Source organism: Vombatus ursinus, unplaced genomic scaffold, assembly GCF_900497805.2.
Source record: "Vombatus ursinus unplaced genomic scaffold, bare-nosed wombat genome assembly UNPS02014784.1, whole genome shotgun sequence".
Classification (NCBI taxonomy): Eukaryota; Metazoa; Chordata; class Mammalia; order Diprotodontia; family Vombatidae; genus Vombatus; species Vombatus ursinus.
Window position 1 is genome coordinate 13,515,707 of NW_020954562.1, and position 25,878 is coordinate 13,541,584.

General features: G+C 38.8%; 1 pseudogene; it reads left to right on the top strand.

Annotated features, from left to right (window-relative positions):
- The first annotated feature begins 244 nt into the window (after window positions 1–244).
- On the top strand, window positions 245–6,887 carry LOC114046492 (annotated as a pseudogene).
- The last annotated feature ends 18,991 nt before the right edge of the window (window positions 6,888–25,878 follow it).

Sequence of the window (25,878 nt, forward strand, 5' to 3'; positions counted from 1 at the left end):
CAATGTAGTGACCCTTTAAGGGATACGTGCAGACCAGACGTAAAGACATGGAAACCACTTCCCTCCCTTCTCAGACACTCCAGCTACCTCCCACCACACCGTACAAGCAAGGCATCATTCTCTACAAGGCTTTGGTGGTAGCTTCCTCTCACTGACACCAAATTCACCCACAAGAATTAAGGAGCTGTTGAGTTTTCCAGGGTCTTCCTCTTTTGTAATTGATGAATTGACCTTTGGATATACAATGGAAACCTTCACTCAGGCAGAAAACCGTTATGACAGACACACCTCATCAGAGAGGTCTTGGCTTCTGAAGGAACAGTAATTTAAGTGACTACTTTTTCTCCCAAAAAGCTCACAACTGCAGCATGAGAAGGTGAAGCAAATTCCAGTCCATTTACAGGACCTGGAGCCTTCTCCCAGGGATCATGATGACTATACAAGAAGTTTCTGAGCTTTAGAACAAACCCATTCTGGTAAGATTATATGAACTAGTAAGGATTTGGGCCTAAAAATGAGATTCTCCAACTGATCGTCATTTTACATTTTATGGTTTATAGCAGTGATTTTCAAAGTGTGGTCTAAGACCATTTCAGAGAGGCTGTAAAATCAAAATTATTTTCATGATAATACTAACATGTTTTAAGTTCCATTGTAGTAAATATTAATGGTTATAACCCACATAAACAAAAGCTCTTTGGGGAGTCCATAATAATTTTTAAGAGTATAAAAGGTTCCTGAGACCATAAAGTTTGAGAACTGTTGGATGGAAGGACTTCCAATCCCCTCATTTTAAAGATGAAGGAACAAGTTGATGACTTGATAAACACATAGATTTTTTTTTTAAGTAAATCATTTGTCTTAGCAGATAGAGGGAATTTGACTTTTTAGTAGTTTTTTAACTTAAAATTTTTTTGTGTAAGTTTTATAGTACCACCTAACAAGTATAAATATGTGCCAAACTCAGGCTTATCCTATCTTTATCCTTGTCTCATGGGCCCTGATTTGTGGATGCTGAACCCCTTTACTCCCAGTGTCTTACCATGTTTCTATAGGACGAACCATATTCATAGAGGTAAATCCTACCCTTGCCACATGTATCAAGGTCAATCAATTGTTCTGGGGGTACTCACCTCTCAGTTCACATACATTAGGGTTAATTTGCTTTTGTTGATTTATGCTTAATTTATGTTTCTAAACTAAGGGGTTGCTCACCTGTTGAAGGATGGCTAAACAAATAGTATAGGAATTAGTGGATTGCTCCATAAGAAATGATGAGACATACTTTCAGAGGAAACTGTGAAAGCCTTTATGAATGAATGCAGATTGAAGAGAACAGAAATGGGAGAACAATTTATACAATGACATTATCCAGGAAAACAAAACAAAACTTTGGGAGACCTTAGAACTCTGATCAATGCAATGATAAAGCACAACTTCAGTGATCTGAAGATAAATCATACTATGCAGCCCCTTCCAGACAGGTGATGAAATTAAAATGCAGAAAAAGACATGCATTTTTTGGACATGGCCAATGTGGGAACTTGTTTTGCTGAACTATGCATGTTTGTTATGAGGATTTTGTTTTCTGTTTTTATCATTCAACAGAGAGTAGAAGAGGAGAGAGAGAAAATAGATCCTTGTAAAAATAAGTGAATAACTAATTTTGAGGGGGAAATTATTTCCAAAGGTTATGTCAACAACAATAACATTGTACTCCCCTAGGTTGGATTTTCCTTTAAAAAAAAAAAACATTACTTTTGAGATTCTCTTCCTAAAGCAGAACTTCAGTTGTCTGCTATTCATAAAAATGGACCACAAAGTAATTTGAGGTATGACTATTGTTTTATGGCTCACTGAAACAGAAAAACTATTGTTTTAGATGCTTCTCCCTTTTGTAAGACATTTTCCTGTCAATGGTCATCCACCCCAATAGCTAAATTCATCCTCCCCCTTCTACCTCACAGTCTCCACCCTGAAAGTAGAATAAACAATCCATCAGGAATAGCTGTGGATTATTGATATAAAATTCATGCAAGCTGCAGGTGGCTCCCTATTGTCTTACCATTGCACTGGAGACCAAATCCTCTCATTGTGTATGAAAGGCACAGTCTCTTCCCAGGCATTTGAATATTTTTTGTTTTAATAATGATTTTGGCAGACCCGTTTTGTAGCTTTAGCACTTAATAACAATAAAAGCATTGAGCAACAAGTGGGATGTCTTTGCATTATCATTGTTCTAGTGGGTTTAGTTGGACTTCACGATGTCATAATTCACTTTGTATCTCAGTTAGAATAAACAGAGTTTCATGAATATATAAATAAAATCATATTAAAGTAAAACATATAATAGTTAGCCAGAAATTTGGCTCTGAAAATAACTCACTCTGTTGAATGTTTTTTTTTTAATGTTTTCTTAGAAGTATTTGACATATGGTTTCTGTCTGCATATAGGATGCAAGTTCTATGATTGATAATTTCTCATCATTCAGTATTTCTAGTAAAGGAATGCAGGAAGAGCCAAAGTCCTTTCATATCTGAGTATCAGATATCAAATATTTATGTAGTCAGAAAATCTCTATTAAAGTTCCAGCTCTGACACTTGCTGACCGTGTGAATATGAGTAAATTGTAGCTTCAGTTCTTTAAAAGAGAACAGAGAACACTCTCATTAGCTCTCTCGTGGGTTGTGGTGAGGGAAGTTTTCTAAAATGTGTATAAACAGTAATAGTTGTTATTACCATTATTATGATCACTGCCTCCTTCTGCTTCACCTTCATTTTTCATTGTTCATCTTTCTTCTCATCTTTTTCAATACAACTTAGATATAAATTATCCGGAGATAAGCAATTATCTGGTTATCATTTTTATATTTAATGTTCTACATACTATTGCACAGGTAGACAAAATAATTGCTTTTTATGTTTGAAATAAGCATTGGGGTATATTATTGTTGTTATTATTATCTCATCACTTTTTATGAAATTCAGATAAAACAGTCTGAGGACAGGTTACCACCATCCTACTATTATTTATTTATATTTGATGTTCTGAGAGCTATTAGATCAGCAGATAAAATTAATGCTTTTTTGTAACTAAGAATATTAGGATGTAAGCTTGGCTTTTAAAAAATTAATAGTATTGTATTTTTTCCAATTACATGTAAAGACTATTTTTAACATTCATTTTTTTTAAATTCTGAGTTCCAAATTTTCTCCCTCTCCCTTTTCTCCCCACTCTCTAAAACAATGAACAATTTGATATATTATATATGTGCAATCATATAAAATAGATTTCCATATTAGTCATGTTGTGAGAGAAGAAACAGACCAAAAGAAAAAAAAAACACAAAAAAATAAAGAAAGTGAAAATAATACACCTTTAATCTGTGTTCAGACTACATCAGTTCTTTCTCTGGCTATGGATAACATTTTCCATCATGAGTCCTTTGGAATTGTCTTGGATCATTCTATTGCTGAAAAGAGCTAAGTTATTCAGCTTTGATCATCATGTAATGCTGCTGTTACTATGTACAGTGTTCTCCTGCTTCTGCTCATTTCACTTTGCATCAGCACATGTAAATCTTTCCAGGCTTTTCTGAAATCATCCTGCTTGTTATTTCTTATAGCACAATAGTATTCCATCATGATCATATATCACCACTTGTTCAGCCTTTCCCCAATTGTTGGGCATCCCCTCAATTTTCAATTCTTTGCCACCACAAAAACAGCTGCTATAAATATTTTTGTATATGTAGAATCCTTTCCCTTTTTCATGATCTCTTTGGGATACCAATCTAGTAGTGGTATGGCTGGATCAATAGGTATGCACAATTTGATTGCCCTTTAGGTATAGTTTCAAATTGCTCTCCAGAGTGGTTGGATCAGTTCACAACTCCACCACCAATGCCTTAGTGTTCCAATTTTTCTCACACATGATATTGGAAGAGAGAGTTCAGCACTGTGTGTGCCAAAATAGAATCAGCCATGGAGGAAAAACTCCAGTAGAAACTCAAGTAAAAAAAAGAGAATTTTCTCCTTCATTTCTATAACCTTTTCCCCAGAGTCCCCCTTCCCTTGGTATACTTTAGGGACCTCTCTATTATCTGGTTCATTTTCCTCCACCAAGGTAGAACCTAGGAGTCTTGATATCTGTCACTCTCTTGTTGACAGCACAAGCTCTATTTATAATAACTAAAGATCACAAACTGTCAGATGTAGAACATGTTTACTTACACAGTAAAAGAAAATGAAACGATGCATATCCATGCCCATAGAGAGTTCAAAAATACCCTTTTTCCCTTTTCCCCATCCCAAAGACCATTGCTCAGAGTGGAGCCTCTTTGAAAATGAAGAATCAGTCACAACAACCACCGCCCCGGGTAGGTCTCTGGAAAGGGTGGAGATGCCATTGGCTCCTCCCTCTACCGTCATTTTAGTCCTGGTGGCTCCATTGCCACTGCATCAATCATAGCGTGTATCAAGAGTCTTTCTTGTCATGGTCAGTGCCTTCCAATTCTAGAAGTTGGTTCTGGTTACTTCCAGGAGTCTAGTTTTCTCAAATATCATTCTTCAGTCATTCAGTCTTGTCCAACTCTATGTGACCCCATGAGCTTTGTCCATAGGGTTTTCTGGCAAAGATACTAGAATGGTTTGCATTTCCTCCTCCAGCGTGTCCCCATTTTATAGACAAGGAACTGAGGCAAATAGGGGCTAAGTGACTTGCCCAGGGTCACACAGCTAGTAAGTGTTTGAGGCCAGATTTGGACTCAGGTCTTCCTGACTCCATGCACAGTGCTCTATCCGCTCTACGACCTAGCTGCCCCTCTCAAATATTAGGTCACTGGAATGAGTCCATAGATACCTCATCTGGCGATGTTGTAGCTCTTTTGCTCTCTAGGGACCAGTAGCACAAATAGGTGGAAGGATACTTCCAATAGTGGCCAATGGTGCAATAAGCAGCTTAAAGAACATCAGCCAGGAAATGTTTAACCAGAAAAGTCAGGTGCCTCATTATGGAATTTGTGAGATAATTGTTGTTATTGTTATTCAGTTGTGTCTGACTCTTCATGACCCCCTGCACCTTACTCTACGTGGAATTTTCTTGGCAAGGATACTGGAGTAGTTTGCCATTTCCTTCTCCAGTAGATTAAGGCAAACTGAGGTTAAGTGACTTGCCCAGAGTCATACAGCTAGTAAGTATCTGAGCCCAGATTTGAACTCAGGTCTTCCTGACTCCAGGCCCAATGCTGTCCACTGAGCCACTTAGCTGCCTTCCTGTGAGATAATAGATAACCTGAATGCTATTCTGGTACCCAGAAAATTCAAAAGAAAAGGAAGGCTTCCCAAGTGTTGAGTAGCTCCTCCCTGGGGTATCTATAGGAGAATATGGATAGGAGTCACAGGATGAAAAGGCATGGGTAGGAAACTAATTTCAAGGCTGAGCTATAGTGGCTGCTCAGGTCTAACCATGACACAGCCCCAAGCTCTTCCTGATTTCCCTCTGGGGCTGGGCATCCTTTTGCAACTTCCTTCTTTGTTTTTTTCCCTGTGTTGAATACAACCTCACTTGCAATGAAAATGATAGTTCGTCAGCTACCTGGTTGAATAGGTTTAGAAATAAAGGGAAAGACAGACCAAAAAATGAGTTTTCTGGTGTTTTGAAGTGAATCTAGAACAGGAAAATTAAGTAAGATGACTAGTTGCTTAAAAGAAGAAATGCCAGCACCTTTCCTAATGATGTTACTTTTCCTTTCCAAGAGAAATGAAAAAACCAGGGATCTGCATTTTGGTCTGTTGGAGAAACTGTCAAAGAAATAATTGATAATAAACTGCAGGCAAGCCAAGCCACCAGAAACTCATCTCTAGAGAAACACAACCCCTCTCCCCATAGAACAAATAATTGAGGTTGGTATGATTCCAAAGTTTGTAGGTTTCTTGGGAGGGATAGACTGTTATCTTATTCAATATGAACTTGTTTGGGCACTTAACAACATTGCTTCTGGGACATCAGACCATCAGTCTTTTCCACCAAGGCAGAGATGCTATACTTGGATCTGCTGCTCTGTTGGCTTCTCCAGATTCACATCCCAAATGGGCTGTATACAACTGATGGTTCAGCCTACAGAGACTTGGTAATCAATTATGCCATGATAGTCCTTCTTCCAGCTCTGCTTGTGTTTCCTGATGAATCATCATTAGCATGTGATTGTTTTAGAAATCTTGCCTAGATACTTTCAAATCTTTGTCACATTGAGAATCCTGTTTTCCCTGTAGAAGCTATGAAGCACATTATTCCTATGTTACTTTACCTCTTGTATATTGATGATCCAGAATTTCTGGAAGATAGTTTTTTTGACCATTTCCTATCTTATGGGTGGCTTAAATGACCACATTGAGGTGGTTGTCAAAACGAGCTGTCCTACAAGGAGCAAAAATATCTGACACATCGCCAAGTAGTGACTCCTTCCTGAAGGGCTATAGGAAATACCATCACTGATACAGATACACAAACTCAATTAACAACCAACTGAGGAGCAAAGCCAAAAGACTTGCTGTCTTTCCTAGCTTGCTTATTTACCCCTAAACCAACATCCAGAAGGAGGATGCATGGATCATGTCAAACATCATGGTTTACTGTTCTGACCAAATATAGCAAGTTGTGAATCGTGGACTAGTTCTGTACCTGGTTAGAACTCTGTTAAAGGGAGACTTTAAATAACAGAAAGCTATATGGATTGCTGCAAATGACACGTATTGGGGAAACAATTCAACAGATTGTGTGTATTGTCCAATATATCATTTTGGAATCTTTAATCAACTTTTATCTGCAAAAGAGAGCAAAACTAACCTGGTTATTCTGGATGCAATTTCTTTTTTTTTTAAATAACTTTTTAGTAATATCTTCTGTTTCTCACAACATTATAGTTTTCCCAAGTATCTCCCTCTCCCCTTCTCTCCCCACCTAGAGAACCATCCCACATAACAAATAGTATTTTTTCAGAGAGAAAAAAAATCAACATAACTGATCACTATATTGAAAAACTCTGAAAACATGTGCAATGTGTAACACTTGTGGACCTCCATGAAAGGGGTCTGTAGAAGACATATTAATGATTTCTGCCCTTTTACATTTGTTTGCAATACCTCTGTGCCTTAATACATGGTCAATTTTTGCAAAAGTTCTATGTAGTGCTGAGAAATATATATATTCTTTCGCTGTACTATTTAGAAAACACTATAAGTCTTTTAACTCTAATTTCTTCAGCAATTTGTTCAGTTACATATTTCCCATTTTCCTTATCTTTTTGTGTTGTTGTTGTTTAGTCATTTTCAGTCATGCCTAACTCTCTGCGACTCCATTTGGGGTTTTCTTGGCAAAGCTACTGGAGTAGTTTACCATTTCCTTCTCTAGCTTATTTTACAGATGAGAAAACAGGGTTAAATGACTTGCCCACAGTCACATAGCTGGTAAGCATTTGAGGCTGAATTTGAATCCAGGTCTTCCTGACTGCAGGCCTGGCACTCTATCCACTACCCCACCTAGCTGCCCCCACCTTTTTTTGTTAGACTTATCCAAAACTGAGAGAGGGATATTGAAATCTCCTATCCCTATTGTGTTACTGACCTTTCTACATTTGGATGCCAAAGCATTTGGAGCCTTTATTACTGATAATAGTTTATTGTTCATAGTTCCTCTCAGCACTATATGATTACCTTCTTTTTCATCACTTTTTATTTTTTAAATATTTATTTTTTGCTTTGTCAGATAGCATAACTGAAGCTCTTACTTTTTTGAATTCCCTTGATTCAGAGTAAATATTTTTCCACCCCTTCAGTTTTATTTTGTATATGTCCATTTTTTTTTCAAAAATGTGTTTCTTGTAAGCAACAGATTGTAGGATTTTGTTTTCTTATTCAATCTGTTGCTCTTTTTTCATTGTATTGGATTCTTTAATCCATTCATATTTAATGTAATGAGTTAGGTTTATCTTTTCCTCCATCTATCTCTAATATTAAAGTTTTTTTCAAGTTTTGATTTTGCCCCTCTTCTGCTATAAACAGCACTATCTTCCTTCAGTTACTTTACCTTAATTCTTTTTCAAGTTTCCCACTGGCTTTCTTCACCTTCCTCCTGGGATCTTCATCTCTGGTTTGTTACTCCCTTTCCTTTGGAGTTTTATTAGTTCCTTTTTCTCTCCTGCTTTTATCTGATTATATAATTTTTCACCCCTTTTTTTCCTCTCAGTAAGTCAAGTAGATTCCCCTTTCCTATCTTCTCCTTCAACTAGTTCTGTTCATTAGTTTTTTAAATTTCATTTTTATACCCCTTCCAAAAATGATTTCTCTCACTTTTTTCATTATCCATCCTCTTTTTCTGTCTACTTTAGACCTTTGTGATCTGATTCATAACTCTTATAATTATCTGGTGTCTCTCTTTTCTCTGCATTCTTTGTGCAAAGTTTTCAACTATCCATTCTAGGCTTCCCTCTAGGTAGTTTCTGCCACTTCCTTGTAGAACTTGCCCCATGGATTCCCCCTTTCTATTTTATCGCACTCCCAGAACAATGTCAATTATTGCAGGTGTCAGGGAGGACACTGCCTCATGGCAGGGACCTTCCCCACCATGTCCCTAATCATGCAACCTACTACTGATCTATACTCTCCCCTCTTTACCTTATACCACTACCCCCCCCCACTTACCTCAAGCTCTCCTCCCTGGGTCAATGCCCTCCCAGTCCTCCAGGTGCCAGTTGCCTCCAGGAGTTCCAACTCCCACCAACCAAATATGGGATGAGTAGACTTTGGAAGTCTCACATCCCCCAGGCTATGCCCAGAACAAGGTCCCATCTTTCTCCATAGGAGAATTCCTCAGTGGAACCCCTTTCCACCACCAAAGCAAGCCCTGCTTTTCCCCCTTTTCAATCCTTCCCCTCCTCCTCCTCCTCCTCACCAACTCCCCTCTAGGCTCTTTTCTTTCTGAAACCACAGGGGTTACCTTCCCCTCATTTCTAGCTTTATGGTTGTTGGTGGTACACTAAGATTGCTTTAATTGGCACCCTGTTTTGAAACTTTGCAACTTTGAAACTCTTTATAAAAAGCCTTCCCTTGGAGGCAAAACGTTTACAAGGTCAATCTTTTTCTTAGGAAATACTCTCAAATATTTAAATGTATGCTTTATTTCTTTATTATACAATTTGTAACTCACCATAGCAGAAATTTAAAAACAGTAACTTTAAAATATAATAGAAAATTACATAAGGTTAAACTTTTCTTTTAATGAAACTCCCCATTAAACAATTTTTAATTAGATCCTTCCTCATTACCTTTGGAATCCTTGATTCCTGAGTTTGAGAATGAGATAGGTGTCAATACCAGGTCATGGGTGGCAATAGTACCATTGTAAAAGGGTGGGAACTTGAGGAAAATCAAATTTAAGATACACTAAATATCCACAACCAGGTTGGCTGCACAGTGATGAATTTTTCTAGCCTGAACAGCCCTCAAAGACCATCTACTAAAGAGGGGCATGGCCTGCATTAGTGGAAGAGTTTCCAATGAAATCACTGATCCTTAAACCATTGAATTATAAACATCTTTCCGTTATTCTTTGATTAAAAAAAATTAGCCACACTTGTTTCTCTAATTTTTACCTTGCTGTTTTCAGATTTTGCTAAAATAGGGAATATTATTTATCATTGTTATTGGAAGAATTTTTGCATACCAGTGTATTGCCATTTCAGAATTTTACCTTCATTCTCACCTCTATTTTATTTCTTCAATGGATCTGTAATTTCACTGATGTGGGAATTAACTCCAGTCTTTTATATGACAATACCCTCACACTGTCTTCCTGTGAGGCTTTGGTTTATGAGTAGAGGAAAACATTCCTTTAATAATCTTGACATCACACGGATTCTCTATTATGACTAGTTTTTTATTTAAATATTTATAATTCATAAGAATTTATGGTTTAACCTGATGACAGGGTACAGAATTTTCATACTGACAGGCAACAGAGAATAATGGGAAAAACAGTAGTCCTGGAGTCAGAGGAACTGGGTTCAAGTTCTACCTTTGACTCTTAATCTTTGTTTGACCTTAGGCAAGTCACTTAGTCTTTCTGTGACAGTTTCCAGAGCTATAATATGAGTGGGTTGGATTAGATGATCTCTGAAGACCCTTCCAGAGCTAAGTCTCTAGGTCTAAGTTCCTGGAGGGCAGGGAGCATGTCTTTGTGAGTATACAATATATGAAATCAATCACACCAATTACTATATATTGTGAACTTGGACTCATGGGATTGACATAATTTTGTATTGATGCAAACAATGATCTAATAGGGAAACAGATGAAAGGGAGATGAAAAGGAGGGAGAGGTGGGCATAAAGGGGGAAGGAGAGAATGGAATAGAATCACAAATCTCTACATTTTTGTTGTAATATTTTTTAGTTAACCAACCAAAATCAGTTTATTCTTAGGAAAATATCTCCCTTTAGATTCAAAGGGAAAATGAAAAGGACCTAATGCCTTTTACTTTTAAACCATTAAAATCTTAGGGGAAATGTACATCTGCATTGGATTCACTTTAAATGAAAGAAACATCCTCGGTAGATTTAGCACTGAACAAAGAGGCAGAAGGTGGGTTTCAGAAAAAAAAAGGAAAAAAAGGAAGGAAGGAAGGAAGAAAGAAGATGAAGAAGAAAAAAGAGGAAAAGAAGAAGAGTGGAGATAAGATGAGAGAGAGAGAAAGAAAGAGAGAAAGAAAGAAAGAAAGAAAGAAAGAAAGAAAGAAAGAAAGGAAGGAAGGAAGGAAGAAAGAAAGAAAGGAAGGAAGAAAGGAAAGAAGGAAGGAAGAAAGAAAGGAACAAGTATCACAGGTTGTAAAGATAAGCTCCTAAAGTGAATTTAGATATTATAACCAATATTTTTTTAAATGCACACCATTGTAGGCTAAGGCCATCATTTGAGATTTAAAAGGTTCTTCCTCTATAAACATGTTAGAAACTAATGATTTGGGACTCTAGCTTTTTAGAGCAATGTATTCTGATCTGGAGACAGTTGTGAGCTTATACGACTGACCTGATTTCAGACATGAACTCACCACTCACTACCAACCCCCTAAGACAGCAGAAAGGTTACCCATTAAATTCTGCAATTTATTACACTAATTTACAATCCTTTCAAGTCTGGGCAGGGGATGGGCTGCTCTGGTTTTATAGAAGGACCTTTTTGTCCCTTGTTGGGGACTTTTCCAGAACCTTAACAATTGACTCTAATAGAATCTTATGAATAAAACTAATGAAAACATAAAGAAATGAACTTTGCAGCTCAAGCATACAGTAGCTTATTGTTCAATTTCTCAAGAATAGAAATACCTCCTCTAACAAGGTACCATGGTCCAACCAGTAACACAAGGGCTTCCATAGAGAAGGTGCTCGGGGTCAGAAGGAGGCTTAATATTTCTGAACAGAGACCTCAGTTAGGTAATAATTCAAGGAGGAAAACAAAAGCTTTTTCAAATAATGAACTTATTTGGCTAATCAGATTGTGCTTTTAAAAAAAAAGACAAATAAGAGGAAAAACAACCCATTTTTATTTGAACCAATTCAGTTCAATTCAACAAATATTCATTAAGTATCTATCACATACAAGTCATTGAGCTAGCCTCCAGGAAGGACAAATTCAAAGATGAGTAAGACAAATTCTGCTCTCAAGAAGCTTATAGTCTGGGAGAGAAAGGGCACAGCAAATATTTATACACCAAAGTAGAAGTGTGAATTCTATAAAAAAAAACAAAACAACAACCTACAAACAAAGCACTGAGTGTTCATTCACACAGTAGAGAGGGATCTATTTTAACTGGGGTGTCAAGAAAAGTTACAGGATCAGAGATTTAGACCTGAAAGGTATTTTCTTTTTCTTTGCTTTTTGGTGAGGCAGTTGGGGTTAAGTGACTTGCCCAGGGTCACACAGCTAGTAAGTGTCAAGCTTCTGAGGCCGAATTTGAACTCATGTCCTCCTGACTCCAAGGCTGGTGCTCTACCCACTGCACCACCAAGCTGCCCCTCTGAAAGGTATTTTCTGTATCATTTAGTCCATTCCCCCTCACCCTGATGATTTTATAGGGGAGAAAAGGAAGCCAGAGAGACTAAGTGACTTGCTTAAAGTCACACAGATAATAAGTCATAAAGCTGTAATTTGAACTCAAGGCCTTCCTATGACTCCAGATCCAGGACTTTTTCCTGTTGTACCAATGAAGGAAGTAATATTTGAGCTAGACCTTGAAGGAGGGACAAGATTTCAAATTGTAGTAAGATTTCAGGTAAATGGGAGTTTTCCTGCTTTCACAATAGCAAATACTGATTATCTATTGTAACTGGGTTGAGGAGGTCAGGGAGTTGGTTCAGAAAGGAGAAAATAGGGAGAGGGAAGGAAGGAAGGAAGGAAGGAAGGAAGGAAGGAAGGAAGGAAGGAAGGAAGGAAGGAAGGAGGGAAGGAAGGAGGGAGGGAGGCAACAAACATTTGTTAAGCACCTACTTTGTGCTAGGCCCTGTGATAAGTGCTTTACACATATCATCTCATTTGATCGTCATAACAACTCTAAGAGACAAGTGCTATTATTATCATCCCCATTTTGCCATTGAGGAAACTGAGGCAGACAGAGGTTGAATGCCCAGGATCACACAGCTAATAACTGTCTAAATCAGGCTGACTTCAGACCCAGCCCTCTAGCCACTGTATCACTTAGCTGCCTTTACAGGAAGAATAATTATAAAGGAAATATACAGATAATCCAAAAATTAAGCTAAAACCAAATGCTTCAACCCACCAAACCTTTTCCTAAAGCCACAGACAGAGTTCCAATTAGAAAAGAGAGGTCTTAGCTCTTTTCTCTGCCTGTGTCCCATTAATCCTCTGATGAAGAAGGCAAAGATCAATGAAATGGGCAGGACAGAACAGCAGAAGAGAGAGGAAGGAAGGGAAACAAACAGCTGAAATAATTCACATAATAAATAGGCAGCCCAGAAGTAACCTAAAGTGGATCATACTACCTCTGATTTCAATTTGGGGCTAATGAGGCAATACCAACTAAGTGAATCCACACAATTGCTAACGCAGCAATCAGAGAAAACTTGTACATAGGCCTTAAAAAGCAATGATACTGACTGGGAAAACGAAGTTCTGCTACTTTGCTGCCTTGGGGGAGTCACTTCACTGTCATTGGCTTCAGTGTCCTCATCTGTAAAATAAGGGAGATGTACTAGAACAAGGGTCTTAACATGGGGTCTGTGGATAGATTTCAGGGGATCTGTGAACTTGGATGGGAAAATTTACATCTTTATTTCAATATAATTGGTTTCCTTTATAACCCTGTGTGTTTATTTTATTTTTTCAAAAACATTCTGAGAAGGAGTCACTAAGCCTCCCCAGACTTCTGGAGGGGGGCAGGACATGATTACGATTAAGATTAAGATTAAGAACCCCCAGGCTAGAAGATCTATTTCTACTCAAAATCTGTGACTATCTAAAATCCTTGGTTCAATCCTGGTATTCTAAAATTTCCAAACTCAAGGGTTTTTATGCTGTGTCTAGCTACCTGGATTAGTGTTGACTTTTAAAATACACTTGAGAATGGTGTCTCAAGAAAAACGATATAGTCAGGAGCTTTAGGTTTGGTAATGTTGGAACCTTACTCTCATCTGTGTTGAAGAGAAAACATGTACATCTGGAGAGGTTTAGAAGTCTTCTGGACTTCTAGAGAGTGTAAAAAAAACAAACAAACTGGAAACTAAGATGGTGTCCACCAATTGGGAAATAATTGGACAAATTATGCATGTGAATATACTGGAATACAATTGAGCTGTAAGAAATGAAGATGATTTCAGAGAAACCTGGGAAATTTTATATAAACTGTTGCTGGATGAAGTGAGCATAACCAGAAGAAGAATTTATTCTGCAACATCAACATTTTAAAAGACTTAAAGAACTCTGAAACACACAATAATCAACCATAACTCCAAAGGGCAGATGATGAAGAGTGCTAACCACCACAAGAAAGAGAGGTGATGGATTATTAGTTCATGCCGAATTAGATGCACAATTTCGACTGTGTCCAATGTAGGCATCTGTTTTGCTTAATTATATTGTTACAAGGATTGTTTCATTTTTTTTCTTTTTGCCAGTAAAGGTGGGAGGAGGGAGGAAAGTGTGAAGGGAAAAATGCTTGATAATTGTAAAAAAAAAATTAAACAATAATTTTTAAAAAGGAAAGAAAAAGAAAATAATGTCCTTAAATAGTCTGCCCCCACATTATGGCTTTTGAAATTGTCCAAAAAGAAGCTTTTTGGAGAATTCAAGTTCTTGTCATATAAACTTGGGAGGTCAACTAGAAGTGAATAGAACATGGATCCCTTTGTGACTCACAACACTGTTAGGCAGGTTGCGTAAGTAGCATTATCCCTATTTTATGGATAAGAAAACAAAGGTTTAAAAAGGATAAATAATAATCAAATAATGGTGTACATTTCCATAGAACTTCAAGGTTTTTAAAATGCTAGCCTACTGAGAATCCTAAAGATTAGGATTGGTATCTTGAAATGAATCCATTATATTATCATGATCTAGTGAATAGAATGGAAGATTAGTGCATGGGATTCCAGAATAAACAGCATGTCGTACTGAGCTATCTCTTTCCTTGGCTAACCCAGTTTGAAGTTTCTTTAGATCTTAAGCAATGATATCACTGCAATATATCTATAGTTCACTGGATGATACCCCCAAGCAACAGTGAAATAGCAGAATTAAATTTGTAGGGATTGTGTTCATATAAACACAATAAGAGAAAATAATAAATAAAGGCAGTGACATAGATTTGAAGTCCTGGCACACAAACAGAAAATTGGGAAAGGTGTACTTCCAAGTAAAGCACTTACATGTTGCAACTATGTCATGTCTTCCACTAGGTGAGAAGGGGTTGGGTTGAAGTGGTAAGCAGACATCCAGAGAATTCTGATAAGGAATTCTTAAGGCATCCAGCACCAGGTTACCAAGACTTGAGTTCAAATCTGAACTCAGACTCTTACTTGCTATGTGATCCTTTGTAGGTCTCAAAAAAAACCCCTCATTTACTTCAGTTTCCTAATCTGTAAAATGGGGATAATAATTGCACCTATATCCCAGGGTTGTTGTGAGATAATAATTGTAAAGCATTTAGTATAGTATAGTGCCTGGCATATAGTAAATGTTATATGTGTGAACTACTATTATGATGAATGAGAAATTGAGACCAGTCCCATGCCTGATTTTCTGAGGCAGCCACTCCTATGACAAAAACAAAAACAAACAACAAAAAAGCAATAACAGAGCCCTGGGTGCTACTCTGTAAAATCAAGATGCAACAACCATAATAAATCACACTTACAATGCACTTTAAGGTGCACAAAGAACATTTACTTTGCAACAACCCTAAGATATATTGCATAAACATTATTACTCCCATTTCATGGATGAGGAAACTGGGTCTCAGGAAAGTTAAGTAATAAATTGTAGCTCCTCCTGCAAGCTTCCAAGGACTCAGATCTTTCTCTGAGGGGATGGAATTGGTGGTAGCTGCTGAGTGGAGGTTTGGGGATGAGACGATGAAATTTGTAGCCAAGTGTTGAAGTTTAGGGTAAATACACCAGGAGATGGAAAGAAAGAAAGAGAGGAAAAAGACTGTTCAAATGGGAGCAGAGTCCACTATGAGCATTCTGGGCAGCAGCACCAGAAAGCAGCAATCAAAAGTCGTAGTGGACTTTTCTCTACTGCCTACATTGGCAAGCAAATGAGGACATCTCACTTACTCTTCTCCCTCCCTTCCATCTGAGAAGGGAGGATTTTTTTTTCTTCCCTAGAGCTTTCTTTGGCAGCTGGATGGTGCAATCGATAGAGTGCTGGGCCTGAAGTCAGGGAGACTCATCTTTCTGGGTTCAAATCCACTCTCAAACATTTACTGGCTATGTGACCTTGGGCAAGTCACTTAATTCTGTTTGCCTTAGTTCCTCACCTATAAAATGAGCTGAAGAAGGAAATGGCAAACCACTCCAATGTCTGTAACAAGAAAACCCCAAATGGAGTCCTGAAGAATTGGACATGACTGAAAAAACTGCTAGATCTTCACTAGGATCTTTCCCTGGACAATAATGGGTTTCACTTCTTTGTGGCTAAAGGTAGCTAGGTGGCACAACAGATAGAGCACTGATTCTGCAGTCACAAAGACCTGAGTTCAAATCCAACCTCAGATACTTGCTAACTGGACTGACCCTGGGCAAATCACTTAACTTCTCTCTGCCTCAGTTTTCTCCACTGTAAAATGAAGATAAAAATAGCATCTACCTCCTACGGTTGTTGTGAGTATCAAATGAGTTATCATTTAGCTTGTGCTTGGTACATAGTAGGTACTTGATAAATGCTTTTTCTGTTCTCCTTTCTCCTCCTCAGCAGGATATTTCCAGGAATGGCAAAGGCTCTTAGCTTATGAGGTGCAGAAGCCTCTCCAGTTCTGCTCCCTTAGTATCTCAACTATGAGGCCGATTTATTATCACCAGGCAGGAAAAGAACAGAGGTTAAGCTTTCACTTTTAACAGTTCTTCCTGGTTCAGGGTTAGATCCTCTCAAAGAGAGGCTGACCCTACCTTATAGAGACCATATAAGACATTTCCTAAATCTGCATCTTTGCAGGCTAATCTATAACTAGGCAATGGCTATTTGCCCAGTAATCACCAAAAAGCTCTCTAGGGTTCAGGGTACTCTGGATTTTATTTTGAAACTCTAAGGTTCTCACAAATGAGTGTTTTGGGGAAAGGTACAGAGGCAATCATTGTCTCAGCTAGCCTTTTCACATGCAAATGATTGACTCAGAGTGTTAGTCTTGTATAAGGTATAGAATGATCTACTCACATATAAAGATAAGGTCATCCTCTACAAAATGCAAAGGCAGTCTAAGTGGAATGCACCCTTATATAATGTTGTTGTTGCTCGGTCCTGTCAGATTGAACAACAAAGTCTGAGAAGTATTATCCCTATTTTACAGATTAGGAAGTTGTATAACAGAAAGGGCTGGAGACCAGCTCAAGGTCACGTAGCTCATCAATAGCTGAGCTAGGTCTCAAGTTTACATCTAAATCTAGTGTTCTTTCCATTCTGCTGCACTGCCTTGGCCCTCCAAGGTCACACAGCTACGAGAGAAGTTTTGGAGGATGATATTATTATGTCCCTTTCTTCTCCAATGCCAAAATATTATTTGGGCATCATTGATCAATTTCTATTCCTTGGAGGCAATGGAGTCTCTTCTGGGCCTCTGGAATTCCATGGGACCAGACACCCTACCTCCTTTGTAGAGATTTATTCACCATCTCCCCTATCTTTCCATACCTCCTTTCTCACATTCCAGGACCAATCCCTTCACTTCCTCCAAGGAACAGCAGCCAATCTCCTCTCAGGCATCTCCTATTTGCCTCTGTTTCTACCAAGGCAGTTACTTCAGACCAAGAGCCACGGAAGTCCATTTCTTTTTTTCTTTAAAGGTTATCCTGCCAGGTTGTCTTACTTTTTAAAAGTTCTGATGTACTAAGTACAAATGCATTCTATCCATTTCCTGATTTGGTTGGTTTTTTTTGTTTTGTTTTGTTTTAGGCAATGGGGGTTAAGTGACTTGCCCAGGGTCACACAGCTAGTAAGTGTTATCTGAATCCAGGGCCGATGCTCTATCCGTTGCACCACCTAGCTGCCTCCTAAAAGGGAATCACTTTGGGAGAGAGAAGAGTGCATCTCTCCCTCCCTTTTACTGACCAGAGAAGCATCTTTTGAAATTCAGAAACTGTTGGATTTTGAGCTTTCCATTAGCCTCATAGTAGCAGCTAGCCCTCGTCTCATGATAGCAATAGCTTTTGGCAGTGTCTGGCTGACTAAAGGGATACCCAGTTGATGATTGTGGTGCGCCGGTGAGGGCTGGAGAGCTGTATTATTTGAAACACATGCCCTAGCTTCCTCAGAGTAACCCTGGAACCCTGAGGGACTCTAGTAGTGGCCAGCCAGAGCCCCAGCCTGCCAGTGTGAATTGGAAAAATAACTCCCAAGAGCTACGCTACACTTATTTGTGCACATGTTGTTGAGTCATTTCAGTTGGGGTTTTCTTGACAAAGATACTGGAGTGGTTTGTCCCCCCAGTAGAATGTAAACTTTGTGAGAGCAGGGATTATTGCATTTTTTGTCTTTATTTCCAGGGCCTGCACAGTGTGTGGCATATTGGAGGCCCTTAATAAAGGTATATTGATTTTTGGTTTAGAGAATTGCTTGGGAGCACCGAGAAGGTCAGGGTTTTGCCCATGATCACCTGTCAAAGGCAGAATAGGAAGCCATTCCTTCCTGAGTACAAGGGCAGCCTCCTCTATGGACTTTGCCACACTGCTTCTTATCAGCTTAACTCATTGTAGATTTTAGTGGAGCTTTTAATAAGCCATGCTTTCTTTTCTACAATCTGTTCTGCAAAATCCAGCCATCGGCACCCTATATATTGAAAATAGTGTTGCCTCCAATCCAACAAACATATACAGAAATTCAATTAAAAACTTTACTTGCCCTTGGGAAGCTGACGTTGAATTGGGACAGAACAACATGTATCATGCTAATCTGAGGAGGGTTAAAGGGATTCAAAGATTGTCTCTGGAATTAATTATGAAAAAAATTGAAATTGGACATTGGCAAACGTTTTCTTTATTGATTATGCTGAGTTTTTCAATTCCTTCTTTTCTTCCTAGAACAAAAGGTCAGTTTCTTGACCGCGATTCATTCCCCTGGGTTACCAAAGACCTGAGTTCCAACTCTTCCTCAGACAGTTATAGCTACACAGCCCTGGGCAAAGAGCTTAACTTCTTTGTATCCCCACAGTTTCTGTATCTGTAAAAATGAGGATGATGATAATAGCACCTACTTCCCAGGGTTTTGTGGGGATCAAATGAAATAACATGTGTAGCACCTTGTAAATCTTAGAACACTAAATAAATACTACCATTGTTGCTGTTCTTATTATTAAAAGCTGGGTGGTATAGTGGATAGAGTGCTGGGTCTGGAGTCAAAAAGATCTGAGTTCAAGTTTGGCCTAGGACACTTACTAGTGTGACCCTGGGCGAGACACTTAACCTCTGTTTGTCTCAGTTTCCTTGTCTGTAAAGTGGGGACAATAATAACACCTGTCTCCCAGGGTTGTTGTGAGGCTCAAATGAGATAGTAATTGTAAAATGCTTAGTACACTGCCTAGCAAGCACATAGTGAACGTTAAATAAATATTAACTATTATTATTAATAACAATAAGTTATAATTATTAATCTGTCCTTATATATTTGATCTCATTCCTTCCACTCCCTCAAAGTCATGCCTAGCTGACCTCAGCCCTAAGAAGGGAGAGCCTCCATTCTCTCTAAGATCACACCACTTGAGAGCAGAGTACAGGCAAGGCTAGCACTCCTGGGGTGATTTGGGGCAGCTCCTCTGTATCACAGCCTGTGTTCCTATATTGAGAAATCTCTTATTGGTGCATAAAAGGTTGCCTTTATACTATCTTTTATGGTTAGAATGTTTTGTGCAGAGACACACTAAAAATCCGTAAGAAATGATCTGAATAAGCATTTGCCGTATAGTCTCAATCTAGCACCTCTGTAAGGGATGAGATGAGAAGGTCTAATGAGCAGGATCCTTAAAGATATTTCTGGCCAAGAACATAGCCTTGAGAAAAGCCTTTGGTTGCAATGGACACTTGACAACTTGTCCTGACTCTTATGTGCCTTCATTGTTTTCGGATCTTAGCATTCCAGCTTTTACATGTTGGTGAGTGTCATGGCAATTGAAAAAAGTTGGTTCAAAAAAACTCAAACTAAAGAGTGTTAGGAACTAAGGAGTCTTTGACTTAAGCAGAAACAAAAAGAGAAAGGGCTTCCGAATGGGCAATTCATTTTTATGTTTCAAAAAAGCAAGAATAATATGTTCATCTTTCAGAATGTATTGATAGGAGTCACCTATTATTTCAAGTATTAGAGCTTCATGTCATTAGCAGCGACTCCAATTTGCCTGGTAGTGCCTTTTATTGGAGGCAATGGGAAAATGCTGGAGCTTCTTGAGTGAGGGCTGGGGGTAACATGGTCAGACTTTCGGTTTAGGAAGATTGCTTTAATAGTTGAGTGGAGGATGACCTGTAGTGGGGAGAGGCATGAGGCAAGGACACCCCTCCCCTAGCAGGCTGTTGCAATAGTCCAGGCATGAGCTGATAAGGGCTGCACCAGGATAGCGGTAGTGTCAGAGAAAAGAATGGACATAAGAGAGTGTATCAGATTGGGTAGGGGGTGTGGAGAGAGAGAGAGTGAGGGGTCAAAGGTCCGTAGTCTGGGTGACTGAGAGGATGGTGGTGCTCTCACCCATAACTGGGAAGTTTGGGGAAGTGGCGGAGGGAGGGAAGAAAGGTAATGAATTCAGGTTTGAACACGTTGAGTCTGCGGCATGCCCAGGTGAGATGTCCAATAACAATTAGAGAGACTGTCATGAGGGAGGGTGTTGTTGTTGGTCGGTCATTTCAGCCATGTCCAGCTCTTCGTGACCTCATCTGGAATTTTCTTGTCAAAGGTACTGGAGTGGTTTGTCATTTCTTCCTCCAGCTCGTTTTATAGATGAAGAAATGGAAGCCGACAGAGTTAAGTGACTTGCCCAGGATCACACAACTAGTAAGTGTCTGAGGCCAGATTTGAACTCAGGTCTTCCTGACTCCAGACCTGGCCCTCTATCTCCTGTACCACTTAGCTGCCTGGGGACCTGGCCCTCTCTCCAGTGGTACCTCTCCAGCCCAGGAGAAAAGCTAGGGATGTATAGAGATGATAATTGAACTCATGGGAGTTGGTGAGATTACCAAGAAAAATAGCACAGAGCTCTAAATTTATTATCTTACAGGACAAATCCAATATTTCCCTTAATAACTACATATGACTTTGGGTCTATCACTTTAACCTTTCTGTACCTCAGTTCCTTTATCTGTAAAAATCCATTGCATTAGATGATCTCTAAGGTCCTTTTCAGATATCAAGGAATCTATGAGAACACAACTTTCATTGATCTTGACCAAACCTTCAGAGACTCAGCTACCGCTAATACTATAGTCCAGGGGGAATTCCAGTTTCATAGTGAGGTGCCAGACTTCAGTCAGAGGAAATATTATTTTACTAAGTACCAGAAGCAATTGACCTATAAAACATCTTCCCAATGATACCAGAGGGGAAAAAAAGAACTGGTGGGTGGTAAAAGGGGAGAAAAGGAAGTGAAAGTGTGCTTATAAATACAGTATTTTCTTTTTTAAAAAAAAAACTTTGTATTGTTATGTTTTGTTTGTAAATTATTGCCTGCACCCCTCCCCCTCCCAATGAGGTATCACATATAACAAAGAATTTTTAAAAATAGAAAATAATCAACAAAACTAATCAACATATTAAATAATAATAATAATCTAACAATACACACAATGTTACACACCCATGGACCTCCTACCTCTGGGGAAGTTTTCTTCCCATAGGTCTTCTTTGTGGCCAAGCTTGTTCATTGTAATTTTGCAACATTCACTTTTTATTTTTTGTGGTTGTTATTCTTTCCATTTACATTGTTGTAATCATTGTGTATATAACACAACTGACAACCAAGAGGTATGGAGGAGGGCAACCCTATGTTGCTTTCTGCTTGCTCCCTGTGAACCTTGATTCTGGATTGGTGAAGAGAATGCTGACTTGATCCTCTGTAACTGCACAAGGACTAGAGCTGGTATAAGAATTTTGGAGAGGAAAGTTTTTCCCCCTTGTTTCAAGAGAGAAATGTGCAGTTTCAGAATCTCTTCAGGGACATAGCTGTGGAGTAAGAGCCTTTGGAAAGTAAGAGACATAGAGAGGAGCTGGTACCTCAGCATGTCCTTGATACCCAGTTTCCCTTCCCAGAGACTTTGGAAATTTTCTCTTTGGGGGAGATGGGGCTTCTCTGGGGGGTTGGGCTGAGACATATCACTCCCAACAGGATAGCTTATTCACTCTCTGTATTATCTGACATATTCAGCATGCATCAATTCTCTGGTTTCTGTTTTCCATCTGCTTGGATTAATGTGTTTATGAGCCATTTACTATTTGTAATAGTATTTTGTGTAACTAGCATTTGACATGGAGTCAAATCTGCAGCTACAAGCTTGGGATTACCCTTTCCCCTTCAAAAGAGAGTGAGAAAGCACTTAAACCTGAAAATAATCATGCCCCTAAACCAGCAATATTTAAGGGGATAGATATATGCCTATTTATATTTTCCATATACATATATATATGTATATTGTGCACATATATTTCTAGTCTAGTACTCCTCTTTCAGAGAAGAACAGAGCAGAGAGTATTGGGACCACTTCTCTTGCTCCTTTCAGGGCAGGAATCAAAGTTTCTCTTTTTTTTCTGACATAAGAAAGGTCTTTGGTTATCTGTTTAAATGGGGAAAGAAGAGGAGAGGGAATTGAGAGGGGCTGTGAAATGGAGGGGGAAAGGGGGTGGGGGAAGAATTAGGAGGGAGAGCTTTGGAAGAGGTAACCCATTCCTCTGGCCTTGCAAAGTTTCTCTTGGTGAGGGATAGGTAAAATTCCAGAGATATCCCTCTTTGCCACCTCTTGACCATATTTAGAAAATCCATGTGGATATCCACATCTTATACGAACAATACACACCTTATATGTATTTTGTGTTCTTGGCTTTACTTATTTTATTTTGTATCTTTTCAAATAAGTCTTCATATACTTCTCTAAATTCATAGTTTCTTATGGCACAGCAATGTTTCATTACCCTTGTATACCACAATTTGTCTCACCATTCCTCAATCAAAAGGCTTCTGCTTTGTTTCCAGTTCCTTCCTACCCCAAATGCTGCTGTTAATATTTTGGTATATATAGGGCTTTTCTTTTTATCAGTGATCTCCTTGGGATCTATGCCTAGCAGTGGAATCTCTGGTTCAAGGAGTATTGACATCTTGTCTACTTTGTTTGCATAATTCCAAACTGCTTTCCACAGTGGTTGCATCAATTCACAGCAATAACAATGCATTAGTGTGCCTAACATGCCACACTTGCCCTCCAACATGACTATTGTTTTTTGTCATCGTTGCCAATTTGCCAGTTGTGGCTATGGTCAATTCTTAGCAGGACTGGCCATCTTTCAGAACAAAAACCTGAAAGGTTACAGGAGATTTTTATTTGAATTTTTTTTTGCTAAGGGAATTTAGGGGAGGGGAGGGAAAGCTGAAAAAGCCACATATAAAGGCATCAGGAAGGAAATTCCTTAAGGGAAAGTGGGAAAGCTTAGGAGTACATGAATGAGAGTTATTTTATGAAGGGACCAGAAAGCCCTGTAAAAGAAATAGAGAGGAGGAAAGTAAACAGAGGAATAAGAGGAGAAAGATATGGGCTAGGAAAAGAACATTCAAGGGAATGGGAAAGCCTACACTAAAAAATTTTACCAGCTTTTGCATAAGTTTGAGAGGAAGCCTTAGAAGCATAAAGTGTCACAGAAAACTGTGGAAAGTATTCACGAACATATTTTATAAATCTTCAAATTCATTTGCCCAAAAGGCAAATGAATAGAAATAGAAGATTGATCTGAGAGTCAGGGAGACCTGGGTTTACTATCTGCCTCTGACACATACTGGCTAAATGACATTAGGTCAAGTCAATTTAACCCTTGGTGCCCCTAGGCAATCACCTACAAATTGCATCTAACATAGAGGGGAGCATAAAAAAACAGTTCCCGATTTTCTGTCTAAAAAATAATGTTGAATCAAAGGGCTGGGCTGGGGCTCATTAAGGCTGTCACTGCCTGTCCTATACCCATGCATTCCTGTTTGCTCCAAGTTCATTCATTGGGAAGCCTGACCCCTCATTACAAGAAGTAGGCTTTCCAATTCTCACACTTATTGGGTCATCAACCCTGCCCCCAACTCTGCCAACCCACGTACAATGCAACTTTTTGGTTTTGGTCTAAATTTCCCCCAAAGTGGGGGGAGGTAACAAAGAGTACTCAGGTTACACTATGAATCAGGTATGGGCTATATTATTAACACATACACAGCAATGCTAAGCCAAAGAGATTCATAGCACACCTTAATAGAATGATCAGAACAGAATTCAATAACGGAACAACTGTAACAGTCTTTTGGAAGGCTGGTTGTTAAACTTCATTGGGACACAAAAAGCTTTTGTAAGGTTATTAATTTACCATTGTACATTTCACACTGATCAATTTTCCTAGAAGCCTGCTGGTGAAATGGGCCAGGCTTGGCCCCTCTGCTGGCAGTGGCCACTCTTTCTGATGCAGATACCTCCTCAGCTTCTCCAGCTGCTGCAGCCACAACTGGTCCTGTAGATACTGCTGCCATCCCTTGAGTACCTTCTGAAACTCATGAGTCATGTGTTAAAGGATAGGAAACAGAGGCAATTACAGCCAGAGGCACTTGGTACAAGACCATTAGTTGGGGTGTAGTGGCAGAGTCAACGTTATATTGGATTGTAGAAGGAGCTTCCTTTTCCCCTCATTGCTAGAATGACATATTATCACTTGGAAAGCTGCAGTTCAAAGAAAGCCAGGTGAAAACTATCTCTGTCTCTGTTTTTATGTTACTAAGGTTCCCTCCCCACTTGCTTCTGTCACAGGAGGTGGGCAGGGTGGAAACAAGAAAGGAACCACTCAGGAACCTTCACGTCATCCTAGAATGACAAGTTCTTTCTAGCACTAAGCCACCAGATGGCCAGGAGCAGCCAGGAAGTTTGTCATCATGAAAGACCCAAGTGATTACTCACCTTGACTTTGGAGACCCCAGAAGTTTCCAGGGGAATTCTAGTGCATGCTCTGTACATAAACCATGTTACATGCAGATGAGTGGTTGTTCTGCTCAGGGTCAGGGAGCTTAGTTCCCTACACTGTTGAAATCACAAGTCTAGGACAAAGAAGAACATTAGCCATATGATAGGAAAGAAAACTGGGGTCCTTTCTTTTCTGTCATAGATAGATAGATAGATAGATAGATAGATAGATAGATAGATAAATGGGTAGATAGGTAGATAGGTAGGTAGATAAATATATAGATAGATAGATAGATAGATAGATAGATAGATAGATAGATAGATAGATAGAAGATGGGTAGATAGGTAGATAGGTAGGTAGATAAATATATAGATAGATGATAGATGGGTAGGTAGGTAGGTAGATAGATAGATGGGTAGATAGGTAGGTAGGTAGGTAGATAAATATATAGATAGATAATAATATAGATAGATAAATATATAGATAGATAATAGATAGATAGATAAATAGATAGATACATAGATAAGTACAGCACCTATGAAGTACTTGCTAAGTGCTAAATGCCATAAGTATTGCTCTTTGTCCTTAAAGAACTTATATTCTAATTGGGGAAGGCAATATATAACATGGAGCTGGAAAGGGGGGAGGGGGAAAGCTTGTAGGGCAGCATAGCATAGAGATGATCAGGAAGTGTGGTGGATGCCTGGACCCCAACAAGATAAGGGAAAAGCTCATTTATCACATATGGGGACTCAGTGGACAGAAATCATGGTTCTCATGGGGAGGAGATAGAGATGATACCTAGTCTTCTTGAATAGTTTCTCAATAGCTTCCTCAATTTTCAGTGGATAGTATGACTAGAGTCAGAAAGATCTCAGATACTAGTTGTATGATCCTGGACAAAAATCATTTAACCTTTGGCTGTCTCAGTTTCCTCATTTGTAAAAATTAGGATAATAAGATAATACAATTGCGTTTATCTCCCAGAG